The sequence below is a fragment of the Castanea sativa genome, chromosome 6, assembly GCF_040712315.1.
Source record: "Castanea sativa cultivar Marrone di Chiusa Pesio chromosome 6, ASM4071231v1".
NCBI classification, from domain to species: Eukaryota; Viridiplantae; Streptophyta; class Magnoliopsida; order Fagales; family Fagaceae; genus Castanea; species Castanea sativa.
Genome location: NC_134018.1, coordinates 34,656,635 through 34,664,059, shown reverse-complemented (window position 1 = coordinate 34,664,059; position 7,425 = coordinate 34,656,635). Strand labels below are relative to the sequence as shown.

Here is a 7,425-nt window from a genome sequence, read left to right as displayed (position 1 = left end):
ATTCTTCTCCAAGACAGCCTCAAGCTAATTGTCAAATAGAAGTGACAAACAGTAGCCTGTTAAAAATTATCAAAACTTGGCTTGAAGGGACAAAGGGTGCATGGCTTAAGGAACTACCAAAAGTCCTATGGGTATATAGGACAACCACAAGAGTTTCAATGGGAGAAACGTCATTCAGACTGTCATTTGGCACTGAAGTCTTCATACCTAGTGAGAGTAGGACTGATAAGCATTCGTGTTAAGGCCTATGAAGAATGAAGGAACTAGCAGGAGCTTAGCAACAATCTAAACCTGATTGACGAAGTTCGAGATGAAGCTATGAAACGAATGACGAAGTACACGGGAGCAATGGCCAGATCTATGACAAAAAAGAATGGTTTTAAAAACCGATATGGTGAAAGAACTGAAAAATGGACTGGTTATTGGTTTTCTGGTCGAACCGGTGATGTCATAAATAATTTAATTATTAATTTAAAATAAAAAATATATTTTTTAAGTTTTTAACTAGGAATATTCAAGTTCAATATATATATAATTTAAAAAAAAAATTGAGTTTAGTTTTCATGTATTAAATTTACGAAATAAAAATAACAAAACCCACTACCTCTATATAAAAGTTTATGACAGTTAAGAATCAGATTAAAAATATATAATATATATTTATTATTATATATATTTAATACTTATATATTTACTGAGTATGGGCATGGCCTTCTTCTTCTTTTTTTCTTTTTTTCTTTTTTTTACCCTTCCCTTACATTAAATGAGTTGTCCTTTAAAGTCACTTTGCCTCTTCAGCTATCTCATCAATTCATGTACCATACGTTTTTCATAGCCAGCCACACACACATTCCTATGCTTTTCACATTCTCATAGCCACACACACGTTCCAATACTTTAAAAGTAAGCTCTACATGGCTCTAGAAGGTGAAGGCAAGACATTGAAAAAGAAAAAAGAAACACTCACTAATACTCTGCCTATCCCTCTTTTTTCAAACTCTCATTTCTCCTTTCTTATCTCTTTTGGTTTTAAACGGTGCTCTTGAAGTCTCTCAAACTCTCAGAGTCTCATGTTTCTCAAGTTTGCTGCAAATTTTAAAATAAAAAAAATTTCAATAAGTTGAAGCTGCTAAGGTAATCCACGATCCAACTAAAAAATAATCAAGTATCACATTTCAATTTTTAGTTCTTTACCTCATCTTATCTTTCTCTCTCTCTTTTTTCTTGAAGTTTTTGCATTTCCATAGTCTTGGGTGATCATTCTTATAGTTTTTCATGGTGTATTTGAGAAAAAAAATGCTTTATTTGTTTTTTTGTCTTTTTGCTACAAAATGCATATTTCAGTGTATATTACAAAACCGGTTCAACCATTCTGGTTTTTACTATTAACCGGCCGGTTCTCAGTTAATTCCGGTTTTTTATTATTTTTTGCCTTTTAGTCATAACCAGACCGGATTAGTGTCCAGTTCTCGGTTGAACCGACCGGTCCGGTCCGGTTTTTAAAACATAGCAAAAAGGTGAAATTAAGAAGGTTCGACACAGGCAACCTTATCCTTAGGAAGGTTTCACAGGCAACAAAAGACCCATCTCAGGGGTAATGAGGACCAGTGTGGGAAGGACCCTATGAATTTATTCGTCATTCCAAAAAAGGGTCATACTACTTGAAAACATTGGACGGTTAAGAACTATCTTTTCCATGGAACGTAGAGCACCTAAAGAAATATTATTAATAAGAAAACCAAACTATTCCAAAGTTCCTATCTTTATCTAAATGTATTTTCGTCTATTTTTCCATTTCATACATGATGAGATGTTTTTATCTCTCTATCAATAAAGCATGAGGAACAGTATTATTCAGAAGTCATTATTGCAGATATTTCTATTATAAAGCTGTAAACTACATAGTCATTTGTACATGATTTTGGAAAAGTTATTAATACATAACAAAATCTTCATTTAAACATGACTTAGAACAAAATTATTAATACATAACGAAATCGTCATTTATGCATGACTTAGAAAAAAGTTATTAATACATAACACAATTATCATTTAAACATGACTTAGAACAAAGTTATTAATATTGTGGGGAGTTGGGCCCAGGTGGCCATGTTAGCCCACTTGACTAAAGCCTAGCATGAAGCCTGAGGCCTGTCAAGTGAATTAAGCTTGATATGCATGGGGGGAGTTAGCCTTAGGCCTTATTACAGTAGGCCCAATCCTGAAATAAGGACCATAGTCGTGGGGGATGGCACTTGTGAAGTTCCTAAGTGGTTGGCTAGATATTGACCGATAACAAAGGTGGTTGGGGTAAGACGCGACCCTATTGAGATCGATAGCTGAGGATTAATAGTGCCAATGGGGAGCCACCCCCGAACACTATTCGGCATTTGGAACAAGTTTAAGGGAATCCTCTAAATTTATGAGGATCCCTTGGGGTTCTGATGAATATAGGAATATGTGTATAAGTGGGGAGATAATGATGACAACCCCACTAAAAAGAGACTATAAGAATGAGAAGAAGGCAAAGGAAAAGGGTTTGGAAGAATTGGAGAAAGGGAGGAAGTGAGTTATAAAGAGAGAGACATAAGGAAACGCTGAGAACGGAGGGAAACCAGGGAGAGCGAACCAGACTATGGCTTGGAGGAGACACACCAAGCTAAGTTGGGAGCCCCATTAGTAGGATTACGAAGTAGCCCACATAGAAATTAATTGGGGGCCCCAATACCATTATCCAAGTAGTATTCGGTGCTCACAAGTACATAAAGAAATCATCATTTACACATGGCTTAGAAAAAAGTTATTAATACATAACGCAATTGTCATTTATACATGACTTAGAGAAAAGTTATTTATACATAACGAAATTGTCATTGATGCATGACTTAGAAAAAGTTGTTAATACATAACAAGGTTGCTGAAAGTTCCATGAAAAGATAAAACTGAACCTTGAACACAAGGTAGAATATAGCAGAGTATCAATAGAAATAAGCTTGCCCAAAACAATTGGGCCTAGAAATATTGTTTCAAAGAAGCAAGAAAATAAACGTGCTTAAAACAACGAGCCTAAGGAACAGTGTTTTTGTCTTACAAAAATGATAAAGGTAAAAAAAAAAAAAGGCTCTAAGAAAAGTTAGAAGAAGACGGGTCTACTGGAGCCTTGGCAGCTTCTTCCTTCACACCCTCATTCTCTGCTATGGCCTTGGAAGGATGGTCTGCCAAGATCTCCTTCTCCACCTCTTCCACGTCAAGCATGGTGAAGTCTAGCTCTAGATGATGCTTAGCCAAGTATTTGCCAAAGAGGTTAAAGCCCTCCACATAGTAGTCGCATAGCTTATCAGAATACTCATCAGAGTCCTTGAACTTCTCTATTGCCGCGACCCCAGCCTTCGGAATCTTAGCCAAAGCTTCCTCAATTTGCTTATCTTTCAGTTTGGAGAAGGCTTTCTCAGTACTTATATCCTTCTCTAGAACCTTGAGACGATCTTGCTTTTTTGTCGCCTCGCTCTCAAGAGAGGAAACTTTCTCTTTCAGTAGGGTAGTCTCTGAAGAGAGGGACTCCATTTGGGGAACGAGAGATGCGAGCCTCTTCTCATAAGACAAGTACTTCCTTGAGAGGTACAAAGATTCACCCAACACCTGGAAACAAAGAGAAGGATATATATATATATATATATATATATATATATATATATATATATATATATATATATATATATATATAGGAGAAAAGAGAAAAGGTCTACCTACATAACCTTGTGAACATGAGATGACATCAACTCTTGAGATGATTTGGTTGTCAAAGGCTCAAGGTCGTCTACGTCGATGGCATCGTGAGCCTTCGTTACTACAACATCGGCATTATCCCAGAAGGTACCAAGGACGAATTTAGCTTTTCCACGCATCTTAAGAACCTCGTTAGTAGGAATTATCAATTCTAGAGACGAGGTAGGCGACGCCGAGCACTAGATAGCAGACTTAGGAACTGAAGAAACGACCATAGTCTCCTCCTGAAGAGGTTCACTGTCCTTTTTCCGCTTCCTTGTTAGAAGACCCTCCTTTAATCCAGTTTTAGCCTTTTTCTCCTATACCTCAAAAAGTTTTCCCTTCCTGAATCTAGTAGCCATCCCTGAAGACAAGCAAGTCCACACATGTTAATTCCCCATGATGAAGTTGTATTTCGTTGATTTGCTAGGATTCGTCCAGATGGCTCCTGGAGGCACTCTGACGGACCTGTGGGAGCAGGGATTTAATCAAATGGTCACCGGTGTGGTGCCTGCCACAACACCTCCGATGATAAAGTCAGTACGGAAAAAAGACAGTTGTTGAGATATTAGGAATAAAAATAGCTAAAATTGTGATGTAGTTCTTTTTTTGTATGTACCTTGTTTTGGTGTTGAAAGGGTTTTATATACCCTTGGGGATTGTATCCGTTGGGGCATTAATGCCTCTTCTGATAACGTCTTCAGGGGAGTAATGGGAGTTAATGCCTTCCCGTTAGTTCGTCCAGCTGGTCTTGTAACGGTTGAGGCTTTATTGGCAGCATTCAATGGCCTTAACTCTTCCTCTGATGATGACGATAACGGGTTATGTTCGTCCTTGAGGCCACCTCGTCCATGTTTCACCTCGTCAGTCCCATCAGATGCCCCCCGGGTTTCACGGTCGTCAGTGACGATTGTGGAAACCGAACAGTTTTTATTTTATTTTATTTTTTATGGTTCCGTGCCGCATTGAATGCGTGGTGGCGGCGTTATGTGGGTTGTGGCCACGTGGCATGATGTGGTTGGCGGAGAATTATGTCCCTTGGGTTTCCCGCCGATTTTCAGTTTCACCTTCATTTGGTTTTTAAACTTCTTCTCCCTTGCTTTATCTTGCATTTTTCTCATTCTTATTTTGTCTTAGCTATTTCTTTCTCACCCATTCCTTCATCTCCCTCTGAGCTGGTGCGCGTTGGGCTTCTTGTTTCTTTTTTGAGGTATGCTTCTTATTCTATTTCTCTTTTTTCCCTTTTTTTTTTTTGTTTTTGCAGGCGTTTGATTCCCTTTTCCTTTTGGTTTCTGCTTGTTGTTGTTTTTCAGTACTTTCCTATTTTCCTGTGCTTTGTTTGGGTGTCGATGGTCGGTAGCTTAGAAGTTAGAAAAACTTGCCCTTCGATTTCCTTTCTTTTTGCTCGTTTAGGAGGGTCCTTAGGTGTTTTTCCCAATTTGGAGGGTTTCGTTTTTGCGGGTAGTGGCTTAGGCATTGTTTTGGGCGATTTGTTTCCCCTGCTTCGCCGGTCAGTCGACTGGTTTGAGGGTTTGGTGAAGAAACAACGGCCGATGTCTGAAGTTAGGTCTAGCGATCTTGAGACGGGGTTATCGTCTAGTGGGGATCTTATGGAAGGGGATACTGCCGCGTCGTCCTTGAGAGAGATTAAGGCTTTCCACGCCCTTGTGGAGGCGTGTGGGCTAGATGCCGATGCCGTGGGTAGGTTTAGGGATAGGTTTCAGTTCCAGGAGCGAGTTCGGGTTCGTCGGCCTTCTGACGATGATAGGGCCTGTCAGTTTTTCCCCGGTGAAGTGTGCTTCTATGAGGCCGCTTTCACTTGTGGATTAAGGCTCCCCGTTCACCCGTTTGTGATGGAGCTTTTAGCTTACTTGGGTATTGCTCCTGGGCAGCTTATGCCCAATTCGTGAAGGATAGTAGTCAACTGTATGGAGATATGGTTGGCTGCTAATGGGGATATGATCAAGGTGAACGAGCTTGTGTACTTGTACCGTTTGAAAAGTCGAAGGAGTATGGGTATTATGAGCTAGTACCTTGGGAGAGAAGAACCAGAATCGTCAAGGGCTTACCCTCGTCCTTCAGATACTGGAAGTCCAGATTTATATTTGTGTCAGGGGACGACTTTGAGACCCCCTCTAACCAGGATTGGGGAGATATCCCCCGATTGCTTCGTCGGTGGGGAACCCCGACTTTAGGTGCGTCAGTATCCTTTCCTTTCCCTTCTTTATTGAATCCGATGTTATCGTTGCTAATCTCTCCTCCTTTTTTTGTAGTCAAAAGGAGACCGAAACTAAAAAGCAGGTACAAGGAGCGTGTCGAGGCAGCCATTGTGTATGCTCAGTCCATCGAAAACTGGGACGACTTGGTAGATCCTCGGACGCTCGCTTTTTACAATTTAGGCCCCGATCCATCTCCCTTCGTCCTCCGGAGCCTCGATATTGAAGGGAAAAAGAGTAAGTGTTTGGGTTCGTCAGATCTACATTCGTATTTATTTGTTCTGTTTTTGACAATACTTTCTTCTATGGCAGAGATGACGACTAAATTTAATAAGGGTATGTACGAGAAAATGCGATCCAAGAAGGACGAACCTTTGTCCAACATAGGGAAGAAAGTGGTCCGGGTGAAAGGGAAAGTTACCTCCGTCACCCCGATTACTTCTTCTACCCCCGTGGTTTCGGGTGCCGACACTACGAGGACGGCCTCGCCGGCTACTTCAATAGAAGAGATCCCGACCCCTGCTTCGAAGAGGCCTCGTACAGCGGAGAGGGGGAAGGAGACTACAACTTCGTCGACCATTTGGGATGACGAGAACCTGGCGATGGACCGGGCTCGTGGAGTCGTGACCGGAGAAGACCTGAAAGTGTTCTCGGGCATGCCCACAAGTGAATTGATGGGTCGTCATCTCCAGAAGCTCGTCCAGGTAACATACGTGTCTTTTACGTTGGTTTATTTTGAGCTAAATGTCGCTGTGTATAAACTAACATGTATATTTTTAGGTGCTGGGGGAGACTGTTCACCTCTGTTCTGAGTATCTTGCTCAGGAGGTTAAGGTTGAGTCTTCGCTGTCCCGGATCAAGGTCTTGGAGATGGAGAATTCAAAGATGAAGAGAGAACTAATTGCTTCGATGGAGAATGCCCAACAAGCCAGGGAGGAAGCTAGGAAGTTAAGTGACGAACTGAAGGTAGAGCAGCAGCTCGTGCTTGAAAAAGACGGGGAGCTGGCAGCTGCGAAGGAAAAAATCAAAGTCGTTGCTTCCAGAGCGATTGAAGGTTTCCAGCAGACGGAGGAGTACAACTCTGTACTCTTCAGCTGGTACTTCAAAGGGTTCGAGCTTCTACGGAGGTACTGCCTCAAGCATCCTTCTGGGATCGACCTGGAGACCTTGGATATGGAAGAGGTAGACAGGGAAATCTCAGCTGACGAGGCTGCTCAAGCCGCGGCTGCTGACGCTCCTGAAGGCCTTCCTGATGTCCCAGTCGCTGAAGCTCCTGCTCCCGACGTCCCCGCTGAAGACGATATTGATCCGGACGTTTGAACCTGTTTTTGACCAGCAAAAATTATCTCTCTCTTTTTTTTTTTGTGCCCGATGTTGTAAGGCTTGCTTTCCAGAACATTTTAAAGGTTTCTATGTGTATTTTTAGCCCAGTGTTTATGGGTTT

The 7,425-nt window shown here is 41.3% G+C and overlaps 1 long non-coding RNA gene across 1 annotated transcript; it reads left to right on the top strand.

Annotated features, from left to right (window-relative positions):
* Positions 1-5,780: 5,780 nt before the first annotated feature.
* Positions 5,781-6,535, top strand: LOC142638765 (uncharacterized). The gene is made up of 3 exons (XR_012845047.1): positions 5,781-5,960; positions 6,039-6,218; positions 6,294-6,535. It is a non-coding gene; the product is annotated as an uncharacterized LOC142638765 (long non-coding RNA).
* Positions 6,536-7,425: the final 890 nt, after the last annotated feature.